We start from the raw sequence: 15,668 nt of genomic DNA, 5'->3' as shown, positions 1-15,668 counted from the left end.
GTTCTGAATTTTTGAGTTAAGGTGTCATTGGGTTTAAGTAATGAGATGTAATGAAATTGCCACTTGATTATGCATGTTACTACCAAAATGCCACTGCTTTAAAACCAATATTTTTTTTAATAATTTTTTTTTTCTTTCAAATTTGTTCAGGTAATATGTTGGTCGTAGGGGTCCCGTGTGTATAACTCAATTGATAGTTATTAGGAACATTATTATGTATATGGGTCGGAGTTTTAACTCAAAATTCTTCACTTCTACATATTTAATTTGTGTGAATCTAGTCACTAAACTATTTGATCAATATATATATATATATATATATATATTGGTAGTAGGAATTAAAAGTTAAAGAAATTTCCTTAAAAAAAAAAAGTTAAAGAAATTGAAAATCTTAATTTCAAACACGGATGAAGAAGAAAAATATCAATCTGACAAATAATTACTAACCTTGGTAGTTTCAAAAAATAATATGTGATCCAAATAAATTTGTGAAGGTTAGAAATAAAAAAATTCATATTACTCAATCATAAATAAATTATTGACTTTAACTATAAATAAAAATTATTGACTAACTATAAAAATAATATAATGTGTTGACAGTGTAGTTTTTTAAAATTGACAATGCATGAAAATTAAACTCATTATTTGAGTGGATCTCGTTATTTCTGAAAGCAAGTTCTATTAAATTATGTTAGTTACACGTATATTTAGTAAAACTCGTGTAATTTTGACATAAAAAATGTGAGTTTTAGTCTTAAAAGTGATAATTTATCTTGATATTTAATATTGGGATAAAAAAATCACCACTTTTAGGCTAAACGGTCACCATTTTTTAAGCAATAAATATGGATTAAGATGAATTCTAGTCACTCGGCTACCTGACAAAAAAAAAAAATATATGGATTAAGATCAAAGTTACAACAAATATGAAAATTAAGGACCAAAATGTTCAATTTTAAAAAATGGGAACTATTTTGATAAATATAATAAAATAGGTCCTAAAATCATTGAAGTGCATGACTAAGCCACCAAAATAAAATTATTCTATTCTTATTATTGTTTTTTTAGGGGATTTATTCTTATTGTTATAGACCTCAAAAAAACAATAAATTTTTAAATACTATACAATAAATAAGGTCGTATGTAGGTCCTAAAATCATTATGTTTGTTAGGCAAATAGGAAACTACTACCAAGATGTTATATATTTTTTTTAAACATACCAAGATATTATAATATAGCCCTAAAAATATATATATTATAATATAGATAAGAAAATAAATATCAAGACCAAGTAGCTCTAACACACAAGAGGTTTATTTATTAAAAAAAATTGTTTTGGTTGTGAGGTTTAGAGAAAATGTAAAACTCTATGATGTATGAAATTTAATATATAAAAATATTATTTAAGTATCAATTTAAAATGCCCCATCAATAAAGTTTTTATGATAAAATGTTGTAAAGACATTTAACATACTTAAACCCGGATTTAAACTCGCAATTTTCTCTCCATTTTTTTTTTGTTACTTTAAAGAGGTGCAACACGGTGATTTTTTAAGAGGTCATCCATTTTAATACTATTTTCGTCCAAACACGTTTAACTGTGAAGCTTTAATGGAATCTGGTACATTAATGTTGATATACACACCTATTTTCTCTTCATATTTAATGTGTAAAATTTTGATATTATACTCATAAAAAAAAAAAAAAACACCAATTTGAAATTTGGCCCTACAAGAAACAAAAAGCATAACTAGTTCCATTTTTAATAAAACATTCGATGCAATTAGTTAATAACCTCATATATATGATGCATTTGATGAAACAAGAATTTTAAGTATTTGAAAATGGTGGGACCATAGAATATGAAGAAATTTGATATAATAAGGTTATGGTTGTAATTTGGTGATGTAATAAGGTTATGGTACGTACGTGATGACCCCAATTGAAAAAAGAGAAAGCGGGAAGAGAAGCAAACACAACACAAATTGGGAGCCAGTGAGGCAGAAACTAAAGCCTGCCCTTCTGTTACGGCACATGTGAAAGGTCCCTAAAACTTCACTCACTTCAATTACCATATTGCCCTCGTATAGTTTCGATATCGGTGGATAAAGTGATAGACATCATCTGAAAATTCACATACAAAAAGAGATTAAGTGTTACGGTAAATTTAAAAAATTATCATTTTTTAAAGAAGTCAAATTTACCATCGACATTGACATCAAAGATAATCGAATTTGAGAGGTTAAGATAAGCACATTTTAAGGTCAAAAACCAACACCATCAAACCAAATCAAATAGGTTCATAATGATAAAGAGGATATTTGTTATAGTACTATTCTTTGATGTCACGGTAATTAGTAATTTGAAGATGTAAGTGCGAAAGAATTGAGTGTCACTTTTTATACTTCTCGCCTTTAATGTTTCTTGCACATTTATTTTTCGAAAGCATAATGATTATAAATTTACAGCCGCAGAGATTAATTCATCGAATCAGATAGAACTATAATAAATATCAAAACTCTCCGTTAAAATATCTAACAATACTAATATCTGATTAAAGTATAAGAGATGACATCTGATTAAAGTATAAGAGATTTATTATCATTTCATACGATACAAAAAATCTTAGATATACATTTTCATATTTACTTATTTAGGTTTATGTTGCCTCTTTGCATTATAAATTGAGCATCAAAGATCGCTCTAAAACATTAAATTATTATTCAAAGTGGCCCTTTTCCTTCTTAAGAAAATCTATATTATGTACCACATGTTTAAATGCTTTTTACATGTATGAAAGTATCACTTTTAGTACTTTACTTCTTTTTAGTAAATGGAGCAAGTAATTTGGATATACTTCTGTGTTTTTTTAGGTGAAACAATGATTTCACTAGCCAATATTTGTGAGTAATTTTAAGAGTGCTCATTTGACTATGAAATTGTTAAGTGTGCTTACATTGATTCGTTGAATCATATACATAATTAAGCACAAATATGATTTATTCCATTTCCAATTCATTGCAACCAATTTATGAAGGTTCCTTTTTATTCTCTCTAAAGAATTTTCTGTTTTCCTCCCATAATAAAGAAACACGTTTTAGGAAATACATACATATAATATAATGTATAAAAGTGTCCTTATTCATTTTATCCATTCATTCATTAGATACTCTAACATTTAAAAAAATAAAATCAACATGTACAAATTAAGTGTATTATGGAAAAGCATTGTGCATTTGTCGTGAATTGAGATATTTGCACATGTATGTAAGGATTTTGATTATAATATGTCCCTATCTATTCTATGATTCTATCCTAGAGTACTATGAATTCTATCCTAAAGTATAATATATAGATGAGATTTGTAAAAGTTTTAAAGCAAAACAGGTGTTGAATTAAGCCGACCTAAATCGACACTATTAAGGACAATAAAATATTCCATGAATTGTACCTAGTATGTCACCTTCGATAAGGACAAATTCTTGAACCAAAGGTGAAAAGGATCAAACAAATAATAAATAATAATAATAACAAGACAAATTTTATGGTACATCTAACAATTTGAGTGTATTGGTACATTAAATCCTTAAATTAATAGTTAAATGAATTATTTTTGTAGGAAAAAATATTTTCTATGACCTATAATTATAATAACTAAATCTTATTTACCAAAAATGTCAACGCAACAAAATAGACACTAAATATAAAGTAGTCTGTTTTATTTTTTTTTGGAAGAGAAGAAGTTTCCTTTATCTTTCACCACTTTTTGAATGATCTCATTATCATCTTATTACTAGCAATATCTCAATGTCTGTTTAATCACAATAACAGTATTATGTTTTCTATTTAGTTTTAATTATTTGACAACATTAAAAATAACATTCTTTCATTTATTTTCAGTTATAACTCATTTAGGATTAGTCTAGTATTTGGCTCAGAACTTTTAAGTATGATTCTCTCAAAGGTCTCAAGCTCGATTCTTCATGTGCCAATTTCAATGAGCTAAATATATACATATCTATGCTCTGACTTTAAATAGAGACACCACAAGTGGATGGTAAAATTGGACCTTACAGATTAGTTGACTCTTAGGCCGAAGACTGAGTTTAAAAAAAAAAAAAAAACATTCTTTCGTTATACATCAACCTTAATTTTACTTTTCTTTAAACCCAATTATGTTCAAGTTCATGCTCAAAAAGAATTGTTCGATCTTTTGGTTTTGCATAGGTTCTTTGCACAAACGATAATCTTATCTGAGACGTGTCGATGGATGTTTCTCTTAGTTTGAATTCAAACTTTGATTTGTTATGTTGTAGGAGTCTAATCTCTTTTGCTTTTTCCATCTTAAAAAACTAAAATATTCAACTTCCATAACTTAAAGAGATCAAAATAAAACGAGAAAAAAATGCAAAGAAGTACATTGTATAACGTAACTAAAAAACCAAAATAAAATTAAACGAATTTAAGGGACCAAAAACATAATCTACCTTTATTTTATTAATATAATGAGATAAGATATCTTTCAAAAAAAATATCAATATGCATATTGTGTATTATGAAAAGATGTGTGTTATTTGAACAATTATTTTAAGATAATTTATGTAACAACTAAAAAATATGGTGTAATATAGGTATTGACATATATACTAAACTACTAGAGAGAGTAAGAACACAATGAAAATATGAGAGTCGTTTCAAAAATTGTCCTCAAATAGTGGTAGAAAATAGAAATATCATTTCTCTTATGAAATAGAATGTGAGGGCCTTTAAGTAATTTCAAGTAGTTGTAATGGGGTGTGGCTTCCCCTAAAGGGTGCATGTGAAGGTGATATGGTCCAGCAAAGCTCCGTTACAGAAAGAGAGAGCACATGGTGAGCACATGATTTGGAATGCATGGCCTATGAAGACATGTGACAAACAAAGGAGGGGACAGTGAGGCAGCACGAAATGTACAGCATGTTCTGCACATTCCCTGCATGGAACTGATCAAGTTGCAGCCTCTAATATCTTCTCTCTCTTTCCCCTAATCTTTACCTTTCAATTAATTATATGATTATTGGATGATTAATGGATTTGCTTCACATGATCATGTCATATATACTATGTATTTCAAATGATATACCTCATGAACTAGGTTTTTGGATGAGACTCAAGCACCGTTTATATGGTATCAAAGCTGGGTTAAAGACTGCAATGTAAGAATTGGACAGAGACCTACGCTAGACGTAATGGTGGATTTTGAAGTTGTTTGTAATTTGTTATTTGTAATTGTCTCATATTACTCAAGTTTTCGGACGGTTGAATGTATAAATATGTTTGAATACCTTCATCTTTTGAGATGAGATCCAAACTTATTTAACAAAAAATAGTAGCTGTTATTTTGTTAGTGCATGAAAGAGTTGAATTCACCATCTCCTCATCACTTCTATGTTTCTCTTCTAGATCACCAAATCATCTTATATCTTACTTAATTTGAATATCAAAAGGTTTGAAGAGGATCAATCTTAATTCTTATGTATGAGGTGTACCATGTAGATTTTATTTGAAAAATTGAGTATAAGTTACCTATAATAAAATGTTCATGGAGTAGACATGTCTGATTTTACCAAATTGTTTGCTTACCACCATCATATTTAGGCATATCATATTTCATATAACAATAATTCAACACTTCATCTTCTTTCAATCAAAGTTTATGCACTTGGGTGTCCACTAGCAATTTCCATTTACTTATTTATTCTTTTTTTTTTATTTGGGAGGTTATGTATCATTACATTGTTAGACTCAAATGATCGATATAACTTTTTAAGAGAACTCAAGTTGAAACTCTCACATAAATAATTATTTGTTGGATTTTACTATTCTCTGATCTAATTCTGAATAACTAAGATTTCCCAATTAACATTAGGATTAAGTAAAAAAATATAATAGTCCATTTGAAAATAATATAGTTCAAAATATTGTGTATAGAGTACTATTGTATTATAGCTTTATAATGACACATGTATGTTGTTGGTTTTCAAGCCATTTCGGCCGGATTTCTTCTAAGGTCATTTCCCTAGTAACATGAAGATTAAGACCTTCTTTCATCAAAAATAAAGAACATTAAGATTAAAATATAATATAATAAATAATCAATATAAGAAACAGCTAAAAATATTGTGTACATATATATATATATATATATATATATATATATATATATATAAGATTTACTAGAACACATCCACTAATTTTTATGTATGAGTGTTTTAGCAAGCTACACCTTAAGGTGTATTTAATTACTTTTTAGTTATAACTTGCTAAAACACACCTTCTAAAAAATAAGTGGGTGTATCCTAGCAAATGCCTATAGGAGTTGCTAACATACACCCACTTATTTTTTAAAAGGTGTGTTTTAGCAACATTCACCTTAAAGTGTATTTAACAACTTTTTAGTTATATCTTTGCTAAAACACACCTTACAAACCACACACACACACACACATATATATATATATATATATATATATATATATATATATATATTTGTTAGAACACACCCACTACTTTTTATGTGGGAGTATTTTAGCAAGCTACACCATGAGGTGTATTTAACAATTTTTTAGTTATAACTTGCTAAAACACACCTTAATAAAAAATAAGTGAGTGTATTCTAGCAAATGCCTATAGGAGTTGCTAACATACACCAACTTATTTTTTAGAATGTGTGTTTTAGCAACATTCATCTTAAGATGTATTGGACAACTTTTTAGTTATATCTATCCTAAAACACACCTTAATAAAAACTAGTGGGTGTATCCTAACAAACCTATATATATATATATATATATATATATATATATATATATATATATATATAGACACACTAGGGTACTAGCATGTATTGATAGCTTTATAAGGGCACATGTATGCACTTGGTTTTCAAGCCATTTCTATTCGGCATGTGTGACATGTGTGGGTTCTGTAGATAGCATGTGAATTGAATTTTTTGGATTTGGGAGGAAGCTGCTTGAAGCCACTTTCTCATAAAAAAAATGATATTTAAAGTATATATTTTCCCTTTAACAATATTCGAATTGATTTCATCATAAGTTCTCTTATCATTGTTCTAAGATGTATTAAAATTCTCACACTAAAAGTTCTACAACATGACCATGTCATGAAAATTAAATAATGAAGTTAAAAACTATAGAGAAAGACAACGAAAGAGGGAATAAAAAATATCTTAGATAATCATGTATATATTATAATACGATCAAAATCTTTATTGTATTGCATACGTCTATCTATCTATATACTTATATATACTTATATTAAAAGAAATGTCCCTTGAATTTACCATTTTGCCCCTATAAGGGGCAATTTGGTAATCTATTTATTGGTTAAGTTTTTTTTTTTTTAACCATGACCTATAAATTTTCATTTTTGCCCCTAACCAATTTTTTTTAATTACTTTCTAATTTTTATATTTTTAATAACTTTTAATTATTTTCCAATTTTTATATTTTTAACTATTTTTCAATTTTTTCTCCCAAATTCAGTTGCTTCTACATTCTTTCGAAGAATTTTTTTTTATGCCGTGATTATCTAAGGTTATTATTTTACCTTAGATAAACATTAAATGTAAAAGTGTGGAGGAAAAAATTAGGTTAAAATTAGAGCTGACATTTTGCATAAATTAAATCTAGAGTTACTATTGTAAAGTCACGCGAAAAAATAAGTTAAATCTAGGGTTAATATTGCGCCACGGGTTAACATTTAGAAATAAGAGATGACATTTTGCTTAAATTAAATCTAGGGTTAATATAGTAAAGTCACACGAAAAAATAAGGTTAAATATAGGGTTAATATTGCATCACAGGTTAACATTTAGAAATAAGAGATGTCATTTGGCATAAATTAAATCTAGGGTTAATAAAATTTGTTTAGTAAAATTAAAGTGAAAAATTAGGAGCGATTTGTTTATTTTGATTTCCCTAACAATTAACGTTAACATTTTGATTAAATTAAACAGGGTTAATTAAATAGGGTTAATATAGTAAAATTAAGCAAAGAAGTTAGGTTACATCTAGGGCAAAATTTTGCGTTCAGGTTAACTTTAAGAAATAAAATAGGTTAAGTATTGCAAGACGGGTTAACATTTATAAGTAAGATATTAAGTTAACTATAGCGAGACGGGTTAACGGTTATTCCTTTCAAAAAAACAGCATATAATTGGGAACATACTTTTATTTTACTTTAGATAAACATTAAATGCAAAAGCATGGAGGGAAAAATTAGGTTAAAATTAGAGATGACTTTTTGCATAAATTAAATCTAGGGTTAATATAGTAAAGTCACACGAAAAAATTAGGTTAAATCTAGGGTTAATATTGCGTCACGGGTTAACGTTTATAAATGAGCTGACATTTTACATAAATTAAATCTAGGGTTAATATAATTTGTTTAATAAAATTAAGGAGAAAAATTAGGAGCGATCTGTTATTTTGATTTCCCTAACAATTAACGTTAACATTTTGATTAAATTAAATAGGGGTAATACAGTAAAATTAAGTAAAGAAGTTAGGTTAAATCTAAGGTAAAATTTTGTGTTCGGGTTAACTTTAAGGAATAAGAGATTGCAATAATTGTTATGTTATTTTTTATGTGGTGCTTTAGACTCTGTGTTGCAAATTTTTGGTTTACGCAACTTTGATTTTCACATTTATAAAGGGTAACAATTTTCCGTAATTTATAAGATTTCTCCTTCAGAACTAAATTTTAAAAAAATACGTTATTCAACTCGTGCAAAGCACGTGTTTGTAACTAGTTTTATGTAAATTGTGTATCTTTCAGACACACCACCGCAAGACTAATCATTTGAGTATAGATGGCAAACTCGTCATAAAAGTTTAAATATTATTGCACATCTAAAATTGAATTTGAACTCAAGATTTTAATTAAGTTAGAAGAGATATGTGTCGTCTCATCTAAACTTTCTTGGATCTCATGCAGAAAAGCGTATTAGTTTGCTAATTATTAAAATTCAAATTTGTGGGGTAAACAATAAGGGTCTTTCACCCTTAAAATAAATAAATAAACAAGAGTCTTTTATTTTACATTGGATCTTCTCATTTCATCATTCTCTCCTTCTCCCATCGTGTCTACCTCCCTCTTGATTTTCTCTTTCTCTTGATCCAATTTTTTATTTTTGTCTCTCTATTGATGTTCTCTCTAAAATTCAAATAAATAAATACAACTTGGTGAATAAGGAAGAAGAAGAGAATGGGCGGAATGAGAGGATCCAAATCTCTTTCTTTTATAGTCTAGCCTCATTATTTGAAACAAACAAATTTTAATGTATACTCAGATTTATGATAAATTACACAGAATTGTGGTATATCACTATAATTTTTATATAAACGATATTTTGAAACTTTCACAATTATATTATTTGTAATTTTGTTAAACTCACATTGATTCTAAACATGCACCGGTGTATATTTAGATTCACTTTGGATAGAACCAAATGTCATTTTAGAAACTAAAAATTTATTTTGGCATCCTCAAAGAAATTTTCATTAAAATTGATTTTAGCTTTAGAATTTACTCTAACATGAAGCTAAAACTTGCAACAACAAAAAAATTAAGGAAAAACTCTTAGCTTTTATCTTCCAAAACATGATATTTTTACACTTAAAATATATTATTCATCTCACTATCAAAATAGAACCATTTATCTATGTGGAGGAGTTTAGGATGGTGAAACAAATGTTTTTGACCATGGTGGTATGGCCATTGGATCTTGCACCTCTATTAGGTCACACAATGGACCACCTACACCTACACCAAATATGTTTCCTTTCTACTTCTTTCCCCTTCCTTCCCTACTCCATCATCCTACTCTCCACAGTTTATGTTTAAATTATTTATATAAAAATCATTTTTATTTTAACTCGTAACAAACACTGAAAGCTCAAAAAATCCATATTTCTTATAGTTATAGAAAACATGCATTCGTGTGGACAATAACTTGAAATAGATGACCTAATTAGTCCAAAAGACTCGTATTTTAAACTCGATAAATCATAGACGTCTGTCATCCAATAATTCAAACAACACATCTAATTGTGTGAATGTGTGTTTTGTTCATTTGGTACAACCAAACACCTATGAATTTTTTGATGGGCCAATACCTTAAGTCATTGTCTATACAGAACAAACAGAATGGGTTATGAGAAACAAGATGATGAAGAGGAATGGGATTGCCCTGAAATGCAAAGAGATGTGATGTAACATCTTTTTTTTTTTGTTCAATTGATCAATACCCTTTAACTCTACCCTTACATCATGTCATGTGCAGGCATGTTTCTTACACTTTATTCGTTTTGTTTTTGTGGTAAAAACATTATTAGCTGTGAAATATGATATATGGTATATCCATATGAAGGGCATGAGCTATAACACTTACATTGGTCAGTACCTTCCCTTGTTTTTGATTGGAGACCCATGACCCACAACATGCCAACATGTTTTGTCTAACGTGATACAATTTCGCTTTTGTTACTTTTGCCTTTACTATCTGTTATGACATTGTAATTATTTAGCCTTACCAAGGTAGTTGGCATGCTCATAGTAGTTTAGTTTTAGTAATGTTTGGTTTTGCGGTAAAAAAAGAAAACTAAAATCATTCGTATGAGAACTAAAGAGTTAACGCAAAAAGAAAACTAAAAATTAGTTGAAGGTAAAATAATTTATGTTTGAATATATTTATGTAAAAATGAATTGAACATAAAATTGTTTAAAAATCAATTTAAATTCAGAAGCTACAGATTTTAGCTTCAAATCAAATCAATTCTTAAGACATAGTCAATTCTACTTAAAAAAACAAACATTGTCAAAATTTCTAGAATTTTTATGCGAGTTAAAGTGGTCATTTTAGAATTATGAACAGGTATTTTAGTGTTACTAATAAATTGACTAACATTTGATATTTTTAAGAATTAAATTGATATTTTATACTTTACCAAAAAGAAATTATATTTTATATTTTTTAAAAAGTAAATTTGCAGCCTGACAATCCCAACATTGTCCGTCGAGTTACAAGTTACAACTTGTGCATGTGTATGAAAATAACATTTTATAGCCTTTTATCGAGTATATGTACTACAAAATTTATCATTAGTTTTTTTTTTTCTGTCTAATTTCTCTTTTTTATAAGGATTGTTTTTGTCAAATTTTGGTTTATTGGTTTATGGTAGATTTTGGGTTGTTTTCGACTAGTACCTTTTGAATTTTGAGGGGCGTAGTCCCGTAATAAGATTCTTCTACGGGTCTTTATCCTTGATTTTTTTCTTTGAATTTTTGAGAAAATTCGGAGCAATCTGATCAAGTAGTTCGAAAACCGATTTTTTTTTTTTTACTAAGAACAACTAACAATGACTTAAAACATAAGGATGAGAATTAGGAAGATTAATATGATTTTTTTTCTTCCATGTTATTCATGATATTGTTTTCCCCCTGAAAAAAAGGGTGTTTTTGGGGTGTTCGGATTCTATAATCCGAAAAAAACAAGGAACACATCCTATTTTTTAAGGTTTTGGAATTATAAAATCCGAATTAAAGAAAAACTCATTTTTTTCATCCCATAACAAAGGAAAAAATCAGTTCAAATTTTAAAATCCGAAAATCACATGGACATATTCGTAAAAAATAAATAAATAAATAGGATGCGCGAGCAATAAGTAGGGTGAGAAAAGTACTGGCTTTTTTTTATGGGCCAAACATATGTCTAATAAGTGAAGTAAAATAATATCACAAGAAAGGGGGGGTTTGAATTGTGATCTAATAAAAATTACCAAATAAAAAATCTCAAGTAAATACTTGGAATTTGGTTAGTGCGTTAGATGATGAAATAATAATATTGTGAAGTGTCTGATATTGTTTAAAGTAAAAGAGATAGAGAGAGAAAAAAAAATCACACACAAGAAGTTATCATGATTCCCCCAATGTGAGTTAGTCCAGCCCTCACAATACTGTGAGATTATCCACTAGGTAGTTGAGTTAAAACTTAACCTCAACTCCTCCTTTTCTTTTTGGATCACTTACTTGATTTATACAAAATCTTTCTTTTCACCCCTTGGGCTTTGCACTAGTTTCACTCACTAGATTTTTACAAATAACAATCACTAAACACTTTTAGTGACCCTTTTCAAATATCTTTGCTTTTGTTGTATAATGTTTGAAGCCTTTGTAAAGAACTCAAGTAAAAGAGTTGCAGCTGGATTTTTGCTATTCCTTGTGATGAAAGAGCCTATGAAATATTCTTGATGCTTTGAGAATCAAGTATGATTATATTTGCTTTATGACTCAATGTCTCTCCTCTTTGCAAGCCCTTGTATTTATAGATGAAAGGAGTCCCTTGCTGTAGTAAATAAAACACACTCCTGAGAGCATAAGAGGAAGAGTAAAGAAAGCTTGCCAACTCATCAATATGAAAAATTCTTGTGAAAAATGCTTGGCAGCTTGTTCTCGAAATTCTGAGAACGTTCTCAAAAATCTGCTTTGGACAGCTTGTATTAAAGTGTGATATCATGAATAGTACCATGCAGAATTCTTGCTTGCTAGTTGGCAACCAAGATTGCTTTTGTTGGGCTGTCTAATTCTCACGCATTGGAGACAAAGAAAGCAAGTACAAGAGATTTGGTTTTTATCTATTCCTTTACCTTGATGTGTTGTCCATTTCTTATTGGCTTTGGAACTTCATTCTTGATGTGTTGTCTAATTCTTATGGGAATCAAGTATGATTATATTTGCTTTATGACTCAATGTCTCTCCTCTTTGCAAGCCCTTATATTTATAGATGAAAGGAGTCCCTTGCTGTAGTAAATAAAACACGCTCCTGAGGGCATAAGAGGAAGAGTAAAGAAAGCTTGCCAACTCATCAATATGAAAAATTCTTGTGAAAAATGCTTGGCAGCTTGTTCTCGAAATTCTGAGAACGTTCTCAAAAATCTGCTTTGGACAGCTTGTATTAAAGTGTGATATCATGAATAGTACCATGCAGAATTCTTGCTTGCTAGTTGGCAACCAAGATTGCTTTTGTTGGGCTGTCAAATTCTCACGCATTGGAGACAAAGAAAGCAAGTACAAGAGATTTGATTTTTATCTATTCCTTTACCTTGATGTGTTGTCCATTTCTTATTGGCTTTGGAACTTCATTCTTGATGTGTTGTCTAATTCTTATGGGTTCTTTTTTTTCTCTGATCTATATTTATTTATTTCTCTTCATTTCTTTGAAGGTATATCATAATAAATTTGTTCCTTTTGTAGCATAGAACCTTTGATCCTTTTGTTCCATATTTCCACAAAGATCCTTAAACAAAACTTCTTCTTAAAAGCCAAGATCTTTTATTTTGTCTTTGCTTGAGCTGACTTTAGCGTGGCATACCAAGATTATTGTGATGAGCTTTGTTCCGAGAATGTTCTTAAAAAAATATTTGTTTGCTTTAAACCTATCTTTAATAACACTAAAAAACACATGTTAAATAACAAATAATTTCAGAATTCTTTTAATATAATTTAAATGTTTTGTTATCATTAAAACAATTTTAAAAGATATTCTTGGATTTTTATCTCAACAATAAGTACCTAGATATCACTTGTAATTTAAAATTTAAGAAAATTGTTCTTTAGGCACCATAGTTTTCTCTTCGGCACTCCTAAATAATGAACATATCTCTAATACTCCTTCATTTTTTATCTTTTGATATTTTAGGACTTCAACTTTATTTTAAAATATTATATATTTTAGGATGTTAAATATTTTTTATCCAAGTTTACCCTTGTTAAAAACGCATCATTAGATAAATAAAGGAGTTGTGACTTTTGGGTTAGCACGTGTGAATTTATACACAATACAACTGTCCTCGTGGCTTAGATCAGTTGGTAGGGACAATGTATAATATAAGAAGAAAAAAATACAATACAACTGTCGAGGTAAGGTTCACTACAACTACCCAGGAAATATTTAAAACTATTCATATATATGCATGCAACTATAAAAAAACAACCTGCGTATAACTACTCCATTTTTTCCCACTTTTTTTTTGGTAGATAGATAAAATGGCAAAGCCATTATAAACTCACACACATAAGTGGAGGTATCGAGATTCAAACCCCGGTCATGACATCTGGCCTAACAATTTCGGCATTTTTCCAGTTGAGCTAAGACTTCTGGATCATTCTTTCCCACTTTAAATCCAACATGGAAGCAACTCATAAAGACACATGAAACAAAAAGAGGAAAATTGTTGGAGATGATAGTTGAGGATTTACTGGAAGGGGAAGTTGATTATGAGTTTGATATTGTAGACACAACAGGATCCAAATTACACCTGCAAGTATAAGCTGGTAAATACTAAGGGTCTGTTTGGTGTGCAGGATAGAAAGACAGGATATGATTAATATATCATATCCTATTTCAATCTTCTGTTTGGTGCAATAATAAGATGACATAAATTATTCCTTCTACTTATCATATCCTATCACGATCTTTTGTATTTTCTATCGGCATTTAGGCTGGGTTAAAATTAAGGAGAAAATTTAGGTACAATTCCTTAGGTGCTTTTCGTATGGTTCTTAACTAAAAACGCATATTTTTTTGGATATAACAAACTTTGAGAAAATTATGAATTTGAGGAAATCATGGTAAATTTAGTTAAGAACCATACGAAAAACACCTAAGAAATTGTACCTAAGTTTTCTCCTAAAATTAACCAACCCAATTTTCAAAATGAATCCTTATTTTACCCCAATCTTCTCATGTCTCTCTTATCATTTCCAAGTGAATATCATTTATCCATTCCTATCATATTCTTCTTTCTCTTTTTTCTAATTTCTCTATTTTAATTATCGATTTCAATTTGTTTTTTGAATCCATTATTTTTTTCATCTTCTTGTTGTGGACTTCTATTTTTTTATCAGTTTTTTTTTTTTTTTCGATTTCAAAATGATCCAATTCTTTTCATTATCATTATCATATTGAGAATCATTACTCCCTCCGTCATGCAATAGATGATCCATTTAAAAATGTGCAATTTTGACCTAATTTACTTTGACCATATTTTTCTACTAATATACAAAGATAAATAATATCATATAAGATGTCGTTAGATTCGTCCCGATTAGTAATTTAAAAATATCAAATTTTCATAATTTTTTCGAGTATATTATTCAAGATATTTAAGCTCAAAATTATGCATTGACATGCGTAATAAGATCAACCGTGTCAAGTATTATGGGACAGAGTATGTTCCTATTCTTTTTTTTTTGTTTCTTTATCATTTGATAATCATTCCATTTCTTTATCAATTACGTAAACCATTCTTTCGATATATTTTTTTTGTTTACCGTGATAATTTATATTCCTTCCATATTCCAGAATGTTATCGATAATCATTTTGGAACATTTTGAAAGTTCAATTTCTTAAATTCATCTTTTTTATGGATTTTTCTTTCTAAATTCAATTTTTTTTATAGATTTGAACTTTCCTCCTCTTTTTTTTTTTCTTTAGATTTCTATTCTTTATTTTTTTTTTTCATTTCAGAATCCTTTTGATTTTGTTTATTTAATGGGCATCCATGAATTCCAAAAATTTCCTTTAATCTACGATGTTGTTGCAAT

Source organism: Medicago truncatula, chromosome 6 (assembly GCF_003473485.1).
Source record: "Medicago truncatula cultivar Jemalong A17 chromosome 6, MtrunA17r5.0-ANR, whole genome shotgun sequence".
Classification (NCBI taxonomy): domain Eukaryota; kingdom Viridiplantae; phylum Streptophyta; class Magnoliopsida; order Fabales; family Fabaceae; genus Medicago; species Medicago truncatula.
The sequence above is the reverse complement of the archived record's forward strand: the minus strand, read 5'-3'. Positions refer to the sequence as shown.